Source organism: Anomaloglossus baeobatrachus, chromosome 11 (assembly GCF_048569485.1).
Source record: "Anomaloglossus baeobatrachus isolate aAnoBae1 chromosome 11, aAnoBae1.hap1, whole genome shotgun sequence".
Taxonomy (NCBI): domain Eukaryota; kingdom Metazoa; phylum Chordata; class Amphibia; order Anura; family Aromobatidae; genus Anomaloglossus; species Anomaloglossus baeobatrachus.
Genome location: NC_134363.1, coordinates 126,353,638 through 126,369,502, shown reverse-complemented (window position 1 = coordinate 126,369,502; position 15,865 = coordinate 126,353,638).

Here is a 15,865-nt window from a genome sequence, read left to right as displayed (position 1 = left end):
ACCCGCAGATATTTGAGTTTGGCGAGTACAGCCGTATTTAAAAAAAAAAAAAAATCCGGTTTGGAATCAGACTTGCGACCGGATGCTGAACCCCATATAAGTCTACGGGGATCAAAACATTGTGCTGTAAAATGGGGGTGAAAGGTAGAAATGGCTAGGTGGCTAGGGGAATTAGAGCAGCAGCGTTGTACGTACCAAGTCTCCTGTGTGGCTGTAACACTACTTCTGGGTCCGCTCATTAACCCTCAACATATTCATTGCTTTCTCTGCCCACTGGCAGTCCCGGCATCAGTGATTGGCTGCAGTCAGACCACACCCCCACTCTGTGTGACAGTGTCTGGGATTGCTTGGCATCACACATGTTGTCTGCGTACCCGTAGTGTAAAAATAAATAAATAAATGAATTGGCATAGGGTCACACCATATTATGACACCCAGCACAGATAAAGCATACGGCTTTAGGCTGCAGCCCCCAGCCGTGTGCTTATCTTGGCTCTGTATCAGAATAAGTGGGACCCTATGTGGCTTTTGTTTTAAATATTTAAATAAATAATTTTAAAAAATGAACTTGTAAGGACAGATAATGAATGGGGTCACTAACAATTATCTCAAGAAAAACTATATTTACCCCAAGTATAAAATGTCATCTTTATTAATCTCTTAAACAAATTCAGCCATAGAAAAATACAAAAACGTATATCAGAAATATGTACAGATATATATCCAGACCCTATGGTGGTCCACCCCATATATTAGGTTCCAAAACTGTATGATTTCAATAACAATATCAAAATACAGTAATGATACAATAACGATCTTAAATATAGCCAATACTTATCATTCTATATTAGGCCATATGGTGTTCCACCCATATATTCAGTTCCAAAGCAATATAATTGCAATATTGATCTTAAATATAGCAAATACAGTGTAGATACAATAATGATCTTAAATATGGCAAATACTTATCATTCAGAAAAACCTCAAAACAGTATAGATACCTCAACGGTCCCAAATATAGCAAATATTGTTCTATTGACAAAATAACTCAAACCCAATTCTTTGTTTTTCTCTTTCCTTATCCCCAATAACCTCATTCAATGTTATTACAATAGAGAAAAGGAAAGATCTGAAAAAGGGGATAGTAGAGAGAATATAAGTCAATCAATGTTTTGAGACCCCATTGTAAATTTACAAATATATAAGGGCCCTGCATAAATTCATTACATGTATACATGTACATTAGTAATACCTAATGCCACAAAGCTTCCATAGTCTAGATATGTACATATTAGTGATATCAGATACACAAACTTATTTTTTTTATAAAAAACAAGAGAGTCCACCTTCCCAAATTTTTATATCTTGGTATTAGTAACCATTAGCCAATATTTACATTGGTGTGGCCATCACACAATGCAGGAATTTATAGCAAAGATATCTGGATCCAGCCTCTTTCAGATGTTCTACCTCCATAATATCATTTATAGGGGTCCATTGAAGGTCATTAGCAGGTTTATATACAAACTGCCCTTTTCCTGACCCTCAAAAGATAGAGCAATTGACAAAAAACACCAGTAAAAAGGAACCTACTTAGATAACCAGTTAGGAGTACGGGTAATTAGTGTCCAAATTCATAATGAATGGATTAAATGTTCATCCACTTCACAATCGTTCACCGTCTCAATGGGGGCTCCATGGGTCTTCAAGGAATTTGGTTGGATAAAGATTAAAAACGTCCAACTCCAATCACCCTCATTTTGACCATATATATATACTGTGTTCAGTTGGCAATGTGCAAACATCAAGACAACCTTCACCTCGACGCATTCATCCCACCTTGTAAAATCAAAACAAGGGGTTCATCAGGAGGATTTATTAATTGGATCCATGGGCATGCCAAATTTCATTATGGATCCCAAATGCCTTTGATACACCCATGCAGCGAAAAAGCTCAATGAGCGATTGTTCAGATAGATAATAAAGGTTCCACACGCTGTTAGCCATTTTTCCACACGTTTGATAGTCCAGAAAGAAGCAGCATGCAGCACATTCTCAGGCTTAGTGGGCCCATTGTTATTGGCTCCCCAGCCTAAAAATATCAGCCTGCAGCTGCCTAGAAGTGTCGCATCCATTAGATGCAACAATGTAAAACTTAGCCTGGCTCATCCTGATTGCCTTAGTGTGATTGCAATTAGGGTAATATAAGGGATTAATAACAGCTCACAGTTGCCACTAAGAACTAGATTAGTAAGGGGAGGCATCTATAAGATCCCCAATTACTAATACTGTAAGTGAAAAGAAATACCAAAAACACCAAAAAATCCTTTATTTGAAATAGAATACAAAAACCCTCATTCTCAAATTTATTAACCCCCAACACCCAGCTCCAATGTAATCTGCATGAGGTCCAGCGACGATCTCGGCTCTGCTACATACTGAAGTCACAACGCGTGGGCACAGACAATGACCTGACTTGTGAAGTTCCTACGGTATTTCCCCTTTGACTGCAGCTAAACTGACCTCAAGTGACCTAATTGAACTCAGAGACCTCACGATGAGTGAACTGAGTTCAAACAGTTAGTCCCAAAAGGAGAGGAAAGTCCAGTACAAATGACTCAACACACCCAGCTCAACCATGGAGCCGGCAGTTATATGTCTCCTTTGTGCACAACATTTTGCATGTGTAATGCTTTGCGGTGTTTCTTCAGTATTTGCTGACAGGTTGTTTTCCTGCACAAGCTTTCCTTGCTGGTTATGGGAGGTGCTTGCTCAGATGCTCCTTGTTCCTGGTAATTGCTCTGTTTCATTACTGAGCATGCTCTCCCAGAATTTTGCCAGTCATACTTACTGGTTCTTCAGTTGTGCTTTTTGCTCCTGTTTGTGTTAATGTTTTGATTTTTACATCTGACCCTGGACTATTTATTAACCCCTTTAGGCCCACTCCCTGTTCTTGTCGTGTTCTCCAATTTCTAATTCAGTATGAGGCTTAGCCTGTTCGGCTCTGGGTTGGTAACACAATCACTTTCCCCAAAATTTGGCAATGTTCAGTTTTGTTCGATAACTGATTATGTTTTCCAAAAATGCTTTTCTAATAACATGTTATGTTTTTGGATAGGAATGTGGTGCTGTATGATGAACGGTGGTGTATGTGTAATGAGTGGAGGAGGTGGGGAATCGGGAGTAGCCAGAGGGGCATTGCCTTTTATGTTTCCTAACTCTATTTGTTGATGTTCCTGCAGCCAATCGCGACGCAGAAAACATCCACAAGGTTCAGACTCAAGGGCTTGTGTCATTGACTGCCTAAGTCACATGTCCATCTGCATATAACATAATGACATGCGGTGTCGGCGCCATTTTGTGAATTTTAAAGATTAGGGAAGGTGCTGCCACTGCTGCTAAACAGTTATCATAGGTAGGTGTTTAATGATAGATAGTTGAGATAGATAGGAGAGTGATAGTGTAGAATAAGGACGAGCAGTGTAGGGAAAGGTATGTGCCACAAATCGGCATTTCATGATATAAATAGGGATTGCTACTTAGTGCCTGCTCAAATTTAACAAGTGAACCAAATTTCTAGGTATTATTACTTATTAGTGCCTGTCACGGATCTGTCAAGGTCGGCTGACAATCCTGTGGCAGCGAGTGGCCATAGATTAGCAGCACGTGTTGTTATCTAATAGTTCCCCTTATTGTGAATGTTAGTTATGTTTTGGCTGCTGGGAGGCTCCCTCTGGTGGCCAGGAATGGTTTGGACTTGGACCAGGTGTGTTGTGCAATGGGCGTTTCCTTTGCTAACTCTCTGCTTATTTAAATCCTGGTCTGATTGCAGGCTGTTGCCGGATGTCAGTTGTTCTTTGTATCTCCAGCCTGCTTCATCCTGCTCTACACCACATCTACTCCAGATAAGTGTTTGCTCTTTATTTATTGTCTGGTTCTTTTGCTCTTATCTGGGTTTGTCATTTGCTGTGGTTGCTTGCAGTTTATTTGCTTGCAGGGATTTTCCCCCTCAGTGGTTTGTTGGGGAACTCCCTGCAGTCCTGTGTGGAGTAAAGCTCCTTTGGGTCCATGTGTTTGTGGTTTGTTGAATTTGTTATGATTCTTGTTTTCTGTTCATTGGTATGACAAGGGCACCTGGTATAGGACGGAGTTCAGATCGTGCGATCTGAGGGCCTTTTTGTACCATCAGGAAGTTGGTATTTTGCAGGGTTTTTCTCTGGCCACCATCAGTCCCTTTCCTGTTCTTTCCTATTTTAGTCAGCGGGGACCTCACCTTTTGCTAATCCTGTCATCTACCTGTGTATTGTGTTTTTCCTATATCACCGCAGTATTTGAATTTGGGGGGCTAGCTATTCTTGTCTATTTTCTGAGGCAGAGAGTTATTCATCTTTCCTACCTTTAGGATAGTTAGTTCTCCGGCTGGGTTCGCGGTGCACAGAATGTTAGTTCACCCCTCGGCTACTTCAAGTTGTGATGGTTAGCAAGGGGATGGCGGCCAGATTAGTTGCCAATGCTCTTGTCACCTTTTGCCAATGATTTGTGGTGGTCTTCCATGGTTCCGGATCATAACATCCCCGTTTCTGCAGCTGCAGACTCTAGGACCCTGGGAGTCTGTCAGTTATTCCTCTCTGTTGCCAGCCTCTGACTCCCTTTATAAACCTCACATTGGGGATAGTTGGGTGCGGTTTATAGTTTGTTCCTGACTGAGTTGTGGTGCAGTCGTGTTGTTCTGTTGCTCCAGACTCCTGTGGTTGCTGCAGCTCAGATAAGTGTTGTCTTTGCTATCTACCAGGGATCTGGTGATTGCTGTTGTGTTTCCCTTGTATTGTTCCCTTGTGTCCTCCTTTAATGACAGTGCTGTTGACAAAGAGCTTATACCCTCCATCCTTATTTAGGGCCCATTTGCTAGGGTGAAATAGGGCCACAGGTTTTCCAGCTCGGCGACACGTGCAGAACCTATATAGGGTCTGTTAGGACTGTGAGGGTGAGCTGCAGGTCATAGTCAGGGGTCACCACTTCCCCCATTCCCTAACTATAAAGCATTCCTTCCCCTTTCCTGTGTGTTATCCTTTACAGCTGGGATAAGTTGTATACACAGCTGTGACAGTGCCTGCTCTAAATTACCCAGTGACCCACATTTCCTATTATTGGTACTTATTAATGCCTGCTCAAAATTTGCCAGTGAACTATCTAAATATCCAAATCAGTATGGTGCACCTCCGCTGGTAGGTAGGTAAGAGGGAGGAAACAGCTCGGTCCCTGCTCGCCCATCCCCTGCTACTGCCTTATAGCAATCTGGTAATATGTGTGTCGGCTGATATTTATTTCCCTCTATCCCTTCACCAGTTGTTCGCCCTCTTTTTGCACTCACCTCACGTGACTTTGTCTGAGGCCCCCTTCACACATCCGTGAAACACGTGCGTGTTTGTTCCGTTTCCGTATATACCGGAGACACGGACAAACATGCACCAATGTTAATCTATGATTGTGGTCACACGTGCGTTATTTCATTATGTCCGTGTGTGCGTGTCCGTGATCCGTATGTGTTTGCGTTTTGCACGGATGCATGTCCGTTATCTGCACGGAGCATGCACACGTGGATACAATAAAAGTCTATGGGTATGTGCACACACGTTAGTAAACACGTATGCATCTACCTATAGTCCGTGTCCATTTGGTGTTTTTATTTCTAGTGATGTCGGCCATTCTTTCTATTTCTGTGTATGTGGGTCAATCTCCCTGAGTCCGTCGGTCAGTCTCTCTGTCGGTCTCTCTGTCTGTCTGTCCCTCTCTCACAGTCTGTCGGTCAGTTTCCCACCCTCTCTCATACTTACCGTTCCCCGATCACCGGCGCGGCGCTGCACGGCGTTCACACTGCTGCGGCGGCTTTTACTATTTTGAAAAAGCCGACCGCTCATTAAACAATCTCGTATTCCCTGCTTTACCCGCCCACCGGCGCCTATGATTGGTTACAGTGAGACACGCCCCCACGCTGAGTGACAGGTGTCTCACTGCACCCAATCACTGCAGCCGGTGGGCGGGTCTATACTGTGCAGTAAAATAAATAAATAAATAATTAAAAAAAAACGGCGTGCGGTCCCCCCCAATTTCAATACCAGCCAGATAAAGCCATACGGCTGAAGGCTGGTATTCTCAGGATGGGGAGCTCCATGTTATGGGGAGCCCCCCAGCCTAACAATATCAGTCAGCAGCCGCCCAGAATTGCCGCATACATTAGATGCGACAGTTCTGGGACTGTACCCGGCTCTTCCCGATTTGCCCTGGTGCTTTGGCAAATCGGGGTAATAAGGAGTTAATGGCAGCCCATAGCTGCCAATAAGTCCTAGATTAATCATGTCAGGCGTCTCCCCGAGATACCTTCCATGATTAATCTGTAGGTTACAATAAATAAACACACACACCCGAAAAATCCTTTATTAGAAATAAAAAACTAACAAAGTCCCTCATCACCAATTTATTAACCCCGATAAAGCCCTCCATGTCCGGCGTAATCCACGGACCTCCAGCGTCGCATCCAGCTCTGCTGCATGCAGGTGACAGGAGCTGCAGAAGACAAAGCCGCTCCTGTCACCTCCACGCAGCTAATGAAGACAGCCGCGCGATCAGCTGAACTGTCACTGAGGTTACCCGCTGTCACTGGATCCAGCGTTGACAGCGGGTAACCTCAGTGACAGCTCAGCTGATCGCACGGCACTCTTCATTTGCTGCGTGGAGGTGACAGGAGCGGCGGTGTCTTCTGCAGCTCCTGTCACCTCCATGCAGCACAGCTGGAAGCGACGCTGGACCATCCTGGATTCCGCCGGACATGGAGGGCTTTTTCGGGCTGATTAAATTGTTGAACGAGGGTATATGTTTGTGTTTTTTATTTCTAATAAATGATTTTTTCAGGTGTGTGTGTGTTTATTTACTGTCACTTACAGATTAATCATGGAAGGTATCTCGTGGAGACGCCTGGCATGATTAATCTAGGATTTAGTGGCAGCTATGGGCTGCCATTAACTCCTTATTACCCCGATTTGCCAAAGCACCAGGGCAAATCGGGAAGAGCCGGGTACAGTCCCAGAACTGTCGCATCTAATGTATGCGGCAATTCTGGGCGGCTGCTGACTGATATTGTTAGGGTGGGGGGCTCCCCATAACGTTGAGCTCCCCATCCTGAGAATACCAGCCTTCAGCCGTATGGCTTTATCTGGCTGGCATTAAAATTGGGGGGGACCGCACGCCGTTTTTTTTTAATTATTTATTTATTTCACTGCACAGTATAGACACGCCCACCGGCTGCTGTGATTGGGTGCAGTGAGACACCTGTCACTCAGCGTGGGGGCGTGTCTCACTGTAACCAATCATAGGTGCCGGTGGGCGGGGAAAGCAGGGAATACGAGATTGTTTAATGAGCGGCCGGCTTTTTCAAAATTATAAAAGCCGCCGCAGCAGTGTGAATGCCGTGCAGCGCTGGTGATCGGGGATCGGTGAGTATGAGAGAGGGGGGGAATCTTCAGTCACTCGGGGGATTAGCGATCACCGGTGAATCCTTCACAGGTGACCGCTAATCAGTACTCGACACAGACAGAGCCGCGGTATGAGGATGAAGTCGAGTGAAGTTCACCCGAGTTCATTCTCATCGCGCAACTCTGTCGGCTGTCAGCCGACATTTATAAACGACATTGTGCATCACACACGGACATCACACACGGACATTCCACACGGACATTCCACGTACACATACACGTTAATTCCACACGCACACACGGACGTTCTACACACAAACACGGCTAGCATACGCAATTCACACAGATGCCACACGGACCATAAAAACGGACACAAAAACGGGATACGGACCCGAAAAACGGCCCGTAACACACGTGCGTGTTTTTCACGGACGTGTGAAGGGGGCCTGAAGTATAGTGGGTATTAATAAACCTACTAAGTTTTATTACTCTGTCTTTTAATAATTAAATTAATAAATAAATAAATATTAGTTTTAGAAGTTTTTTTCTTTGGTTTTTATAATAGTTTCTCCTTGTTGTACTTGAATGGTCTAAGACTGCCACAGGCACACACTATATATATATATATATATATATATATATATATATATATATATATATACATATACATGCATACATAAAAAAAGGTCCACAGCCTATGTATTTGGTGGACTGTAACTCCCTGTGAAAGCGCTTTGGGGAGGGGCAATTCCCTAAGGAGGGGAAGCAATAGATGGTACTGGACTGTTGTTTTTAAAGGCAGAGACTAGAAAATGGGTCTCCTCATGTTGTGGAGAGGTCGCTGCCAGGGTTCAGACCTGCCACAGGCCCACTAATACATATCTTGATTTTTTTTATCAGGTCTGGTGGTTCTGCACCTGAGAGGGTCCGTCGCGCTCCTATGTGTGCTCTGGATCCCTGACGGGACATCCGTCACCTTTCACTGGCCACAAGGGGCGAGGTGTTACCGTCAGGGAGCACAGCTTGCATGAGTGCCCGCTGTGACCGGAAACGTCGTGCCCTGGGAGGTGGGACGCTGCTGCTCCCAGCAGTGGTGTCACTCAGGGGCCCCAGGACGCTGGGTCCCCTGGTGTGAGCTGTTCCAGCAGATATGGGACCCTGTATCCTCTGACACAGCCAGATGGTGGGAGGTTCCCTCCATTCCACTCTTCTCCTCTCCTTCTGATGTTCTGTGAATAGAGGGTGGGGAATGGACGTTGCCTCAGAGTGACATGAGCCCTGGGGGGTAGATATAACCCTGCGATCTGTCTCCTTAGTTGCTGATGAGTTCAGTGGTGCAGGTGGTTGGGTCTCTTGTGGTAATAGCGCTGTTTTCCTTGAGTTTCTCTGCTGTGGTTACAGCTTCTCCTTGGTTATAGCTGAGTTCAGCTTTCTCTTAGTTTGGTTATGGCTGGTTCAGCTCCCTTTTTGTTTCTGCTGTGGTTTCTGTCTTGTTTCCTTTTCCATTAGGTTATATTGAGTTGGTGTGCTTTTCCCATCTGCTGCTGTGTGCCCGGTCGCCAGCTGCCGCACTGTTGCTGCCTGGGAAGGGCTCTGTTAAAGTCCCCCCTCGCCAGGACCGGCAGGCGAGTGAAGGATATCCCCGGCCCTTAAGGGTGTGCTGCAGTGCGACAGCTAGCGCCAAGTGCGACCGTCACATTGCACTTGCTAGCGTGCAGCGGGTCTGGTTCCACCACCCCGCATTACATTTTTAACCAAAAAATACAAAAAAAGGCCCACAGCCTATGTGTTTAGTGGACTGTAACTCCCTGCTGTGTGAAAGCCCTTTGGTGAGGAAGCAATTGATGGTACTGGACTGTTGTTTTTAAAGGAAGAGACTGGAAAATGGGTCTCCTAATGTTATGGATAGGTTACTGCCAGGGTTCAGACCTGCCACAGGCCCAATAATGCATGGCTTGATTTAAAAAAAAAATGTAAAAATGAAAAAATATCGGCAATAGCCTGTGTCGCATAGACCGTAACTTCGTGGCGTTTTAAAGCTCTATGGGTAGGGGGGCAATTGATGTTATTCTACTTCTGTGTCTATGGAAGGATAATAAATGACCAGACTACTACATAGGTCTCCAAGTTGTGTCTTGTCTGTACTGGCCGGGGTGTGGGAGCAGCAGCCATACACCTGTCTGTCATCCACCTCTATATTTCTTCTGTCTATAGCCTAGGAAGGTAATGTCTGGGCCAAAACAGTGGTACTGTACTGTAAAACTTATTTTTGCTGTTTTGGAAGCCTTTCAAAGCCCCTAAATGTGTTTTCTATTCCTTATTTTTTGGCCTCCCATTGAATCCAATGTAGTTCAATAAAAGTTTGAAGTTCGCTTCAGGTTCGGTTCCATAAAATTTTTCGAGCGCACTCCATGCTCGGTTCAGTCTGACGAACCAAACTCCAGGGGTTCACTCATCTCTACTCATTAGCATATTATAAAATACTTTTTCTAAAGATCTCTTTATCTATGTTACCAGATAAAGAAAACCCAAAATAACAGTAATATGAACATATACCCTGCTGTAACTAAATAAAAGCATAGTGCATATAAATAAACATAGGGGACTTAGTGAACACTATTTTTGATCAAAAAAGCACTAATGGGCACTGATTTTGTAAATTAGGAAAGGTACAAATTACTCCAGATACAGAGCGGTGCCCGGACACACTTTAATACTTAAACCAGGGCCGTATTTGCCACTAGGCACCCGTGGTCCCGTGCCTAGGGCGGCACGTTGCGGGGGGCGGCACTTTCTGGCAGCAAAAAAAAAAAAAAAAAAAAAAAATAATTTTATAATTTTTTTTTTTTTTTTTTTACATCCCCGCCCCCCGTCCCTCCCTCCGTTACACTCGGCTGTGTTCCGGGGGGGGGGGGGGGGGGGGCGCACTTCTGCTGTCTATTTCAATACATGGCGGGCGGCTGGCATAGTGAGCTGACTAACCCCGGAAGTTCCATGGCCTGCACTTCCGGGGTCAGAGGCGCGCGGGCGCGACATTCAGCTGACTGCCCCGTGCTGCAGCGTCCAGTGCTGCAGATGACACACGCCGTGGAGGAGGACGCGTCTGCAGCTGGAGCCAGCCAGAAGAGGAGCCAGCCAGAGCAGGGCGGCGGGCACCGGAGCAGGTAAGGCAGAGCCTAGAATGTATGGGCTCCTTACAGGTTAGTTGATGATCGTTGCAAATTGCGATGCCTCTTTTTGTCCACTGTAATCATGCAAGGGGAGGCTGGGGGGAGAGAGGCTGAGGCTGGGGGAGGCTGGGAAGAGAGGGAGGCTGGGGGGAGGCTGGGAAGAGAGAGAGAGAGGCTGAGGCTGGGAAGAGAGAGAGGCTGGGAAGAGAGAGGCTGAGGGGAGGCTGGGAAGAGAGAGAGAGGCTGGGAAGAGAGAGACTGAGACTGGGGGGAGGCTGGGAAGAGAGAGAGGCTGGGGGAGGCTGGGAAGAGAGAGAGGCTGGGAAGAGAATGAGGCTGGGGGGAGTCTGGGAAGAGAGAGAGAGAGGCTGAGGCTGGGAAGACAGAGAGGCTTAGGCTGGGGGGAGGCTGGGAAGAGAGAGAGGCTGAGGCTGGGGGGAGAGAGGCTGGGGGGGAGGCTAGGGGGAGAGAGGCTAAGGCTGGGGGGAGAGAGGCTGAGGCTGGGGGGAGAGAGAGGCTGAAGCTGGGGGGGAGGCTGGGAGAAGAGAGGCTGATTCTAGGGGAGTCTGGGAGGGGGAGGCTGATGCTGAGGGAGGCTGATGCTGAGGGAGGCTGGGAGGGGGAGGGTGAGGCTTGGAGGAGGGAAGCTGATGCTGAGGGAGACTTGGAGGAGGGAGGGAGGAGGGAGGCTGATGCTGGGGGAGGCTGGGAGGAGGGAGGCTGATGCTGGGGGAGGTTGGGAGGAGGGAGGCTGAGGCTAGGGGAGGCTGGGAGGAGGGAGGCTGATGCTGGGGGAGGTTGGGAGGAGGGAGGCTGAGGCTAGGGGAGGCTGGGAGGAGGGAGGCTGATGCTGGGGGAGGTTGGGAGGAGGGAGGCTGAGGCTAGGGGAGGCTGAGGCTGGGAGGAGGGAGGCTGGGAGGAGGGAGGCTGGGAGGGGGAAGGTGAGGCTTGGAGGAGGGAGGCTGATGCTGGGGGAGGCTGGGAAGAGGGAGGCTGATGCTGGGAGGAGGGAGGCTGATGCTGGGAGGAGGGAGGCTGATGCTGGGAGGAGGGAGGCTGATGCTGGAGGAGGCTGGGAGGAGAGAGGCTGATTCTGGGGGAGTCTGGGAGGGGGAGGCTGATGCTGAGGGAGGCTGATGCTGAGGGAGGCTGGGAGGGGGAGGGTGAGGCTTGGAGGAGGGAAGCTGATGCTGAGGGAGACTTGGAGGAGGGAGGGAGGAGGGAGGCTGATGCTGGGGGAGGCTGGGAGGAGGGAGGCTGATGCTGGGGGAGGCTGGGAGGAGGGAGGCTGATGCTGGGGGAGGCTGGGAGGAGGGAGGCTGATGCTGGGGGAGGTTGGGAGGAGGGAGGCTGAGGCTAGGGGAGGCTGGAAGGAGGGAGGCTGATGCTGGGGGAGGTTGGGAGGAGGGAGGCTGAGGCTAGGGGAGGCTGGGAGGAGGGAGGCTGATGCTTGGGGAGGTTGGGAGGAGGGAGGCTGAGGCTAGGGGAGGCTGGGAGGAGGGAGGCTGAAGCTGGGGAAGGCTGGGAGGAGGGAGGCTGAGGCTGGGGGAGGCTGGGAGGAGGGAGGCTGAGGCTGGTTGAGGCTGAGGCTGGGGGAGGCTGGGAGGAGGGAGGCTGAGGCTGGGGGAGGCTGGGAGGAGGGAGGCTGGGGGAGGCTGGGAGGAGGGAGGCTGAGGCTGGGAGGGGAAGGTTAGGCTGGGAGGAGGGAGGCTGATGCTGGGGGAGGCTGGGAGGAGGGAGGCTGATGCTGGGAGCAGGGAGGCTGATGCTGGGGGAGGCTGGGAGGAGGGAGGCTGATGCTGGGAGCAGGGAGGCTGATGCTGGGGGAGGCTGGGAGGAGAGAGGCTGATGCTGGAGGAGGCTGATGCTGGGGGAGGCTGGGAGAAGAGAGGCTGATGCTGGAGGAGGCTAATGCTGGGGGAGGCTGGGAGGAGAGAGGCTGATGCTGGAGGAGGCTGATGCTGGGGGAGGCTGGGAGGAGAGAGGCTGATGCTGGAGGAGGCTCATGCTGGGGGAGGCTGGGAGGAGAGAGGCTGATGCTGGAGGAGGCTGATGCTGGGGGAGGCTGGGAGGAGAGAGGCTGATGCTGGAGGAGGCTGATGCTGGGGGAGGCTGGGAGGAGAGAGGCTGATGCTGGAGGAGGCTGATGCTGGGGGAGGCTGGGAGTAGAGAGGCTGATGCTGGAGGAGGCTCATGCTGGGGGAGGCTGGGAGGAGAGAGGCTGATGCTGGAGGAGGCTCATGCTGGGGGAGACTGGGAGGAGAGAGGCTGATGCTGGAGGAGGCTCATGCTGGGGGAGACTGGGAGGAGAGAGGCTGATGCTGGAGGAGGCTCATGCTGGGGGAGACTGGGAGGAGAGAGGCTGATGCTGGAGGAGGCTCATGCTGGGGGAGGCTGGGAGAAGAGAGGCTGATGCTGGGGGAAGCTGGGGGAGAGAGGCTGAAGCTGGGGGAGGCTGGGGGGAGAGAGGCTGATGCTGGGGGAGGCTGGGGAGAGAGAGGCTGATGCTGGGGGAGAGGCTGCTGGTGAAGGCGGGAGAGAGCGGCTGCTGCTGGGGGAATGGGAGAGAGGGGCCAATGCTAGAGACAGAGGACAAGGGTTGAGGGATAGAGCAATGACAATATCGATGGGGGGGAGTGTAAGGGCTCAGAATAAGAGGGGGCCAGCATTGGGAGCTCATTATGGAGAAGGGGCAGCATGTCTGGGCTCAGTATGGAGTGGAACAATGTAGGGGAGTCAATATCAAGAGTGGGGTAGTGTGTGTGGGGGGGGTCTCATCATAAGCGTTAGTGTGGTGGTCTTAGGATGAATAGGGCAGCATGGAGGTGACATTATGGAAAAGAGGAAGGCAGCATTAGGAGCTCATGGAGAGGGGCAGCATGCACGGGACACTGAGGAGGGGGCAGCATGCATGGGACACTGTGAGGAGGGGGCAGCATGCATGGGACACTGTGAGGAGGGGGCAGCATGCATGGGACACTGTGAGGAGGGGGCAGCATGCATGGGACACTGTGAGGAGGGGGCAGCATGCATGGGACACTGTGAGGAGGGGGCAGCATGCATGGGACACTGTGAGGAGGGGGCAGCATGCATGGGACACTGTGAGGAGGGGGCAGCATGCATGGGACACTGTGAGGAGGGGGCAGCATGCATGGGACACTGTGAGGAGGGGGCAGCATGCATGGGACACTGTGAGGAGGGGGCAGCATGCATGGGACACTGTGAGGAGGGGGCAGCATGCATGGGACACTGTGAGGAGGGGGCAGCATGCATGGGACACTGTGAGGAGGGGGCAGCATGCATGGGACACTGTGAGGAGGGGGCAGCATGCATGGGACACTGTGAGGAGGGGGCAGCATGCATGGGACACTGTGAGGAGGGGGCAGCATGCATGGGACACTGTGAGGAGGGGGCAGCATGCATGGGACACTGTGAGGAGGGGGCAGCATGCATGGGACACTGTGAGGAGGGGGCAGCATGCATGGGACACTGTGAGGAGGGGGCAGCATGCATGGGACACTGTGAGGAGGGGGCAGCATGCATGGGACACTGTGAGGAGGGGGCAGCATGCATGGGACACTGTGAGGAGGGGGCAGCATGCATGGGACACTGTGAGGAGGGGGCATCATGCATGGGACACTGTGAGGAGGGGGCAGCATGCATGGGACACTGTGAGGAGGGGGCAGCATGCATGGGACACTGTGAGGAGGGGGCAGCATGCATGGGACATTGTGAGGAGGGGGCAGCATGCATGGGACACTGTGAGGAGGGGGCAGCATGCATGGGACACTGTGAGGAGGGGGCAGCATGATGTGAGGACAGTGTGCAGATCATATTTCATAATTGAGGAAGGTGTGGTGGGTATAATTTATAAGGGAGGGTAGTGTGTAGTTTATTAGGGGCAGTGTGACAGTCACAGTATATAAGTGGGGACGGTGGGAATATTTTATACTCATGCTATGTTTTGATGTGCCCGTGGTGATTCCCATTGGGGGGGGGGGTTAGTGCCCTTCGTTTCTCATTGATACTTTTTCAAATGTTTTACAGAGTAGATCCGCCTTAAACAGATGTCGTGTGCGAAAACTCAGTTTTACGTTGTCAATAAGGGGCGCGACCACTTAAAGTGCCTAGGGCAGCACGAAGGCAAAATACAGCCCTGACTTAAACGTTGTATAAATTGTAGAGAAATGCTGCCGTACACCGGAATAAGACATATACAGGGACAACCATCCAATACCCGACTGGTATCATGCCTGCGTCCCATTAATTGGTTATATGAGACGATTGCAGCGCTGTCCCATGCGGATTATACAGCTGTGCCCATGATGAGTTCTTAGTGAGTTCTTGATGCTAAACATGGAAAATGCAGCGTTCACAGTTCCAGCAAAAGTGTCTGGGAGTTATAGAAATCTCACATCCTCTGGGCTTTTTTTCTTTAGTGTAAACTGACCTGCGGTGCGTGGTTGAAATCCGCAACATGGCAACTTCTCTTTTAGTTACATTGAGTTTTATGTGCAGATTTAAGTGCACTCACCGGCCTTATCACTATTCAGGGTAAGTGAAGGGACAGTAAAAGACTAGGCATATGACGGCGGCGGGAGGAAGGACCAGCTTAGGGACATTACTGAGCTTAGGGTGCAGGCACAGGTTAGTGTCAGGTGTGACACGTCTCCCCTCTCCAAACTCTAAGGGCCTATCTACCCCCTTTCTATCCCGTTGTAACCTCTGTGCTGTGTCGTGCGCCAAACATCCCCTAGTCTGTGTGCAACACATATATACTAGGATAGGAGACATAAATACCAGGATGGGGGACATATATACCAGATCTGACCAGGATGCGGAAGATATATACCAGGATGGGCCCAGGATAGGAAACATATACACCAGCATGGGGGAACATATACACCAAGATGGGGGCCAAATACAAAAGGATGTGGGGCACATATACCAGAATGGGGGAGATATATACTAATATATGCCCAGGATAGGGAGCATATATACCATAATGAGAGACATACTGTATATACCAGGATGGGACCTGGATGTGGGGACATACAGTTGTGCTCAAACGTTTACATAGTTTGGTATGGTTAGTGGTTGGGTGAAGCCATTTATTGTCAAACTACTGTGTTTTTTTCTTTCTAAATCATAATGACAACCAAACACATCCAATAGACCCTGATCAAAAATTCACATATCTCAGTCCTTAAAACTGTGTATTGCCCC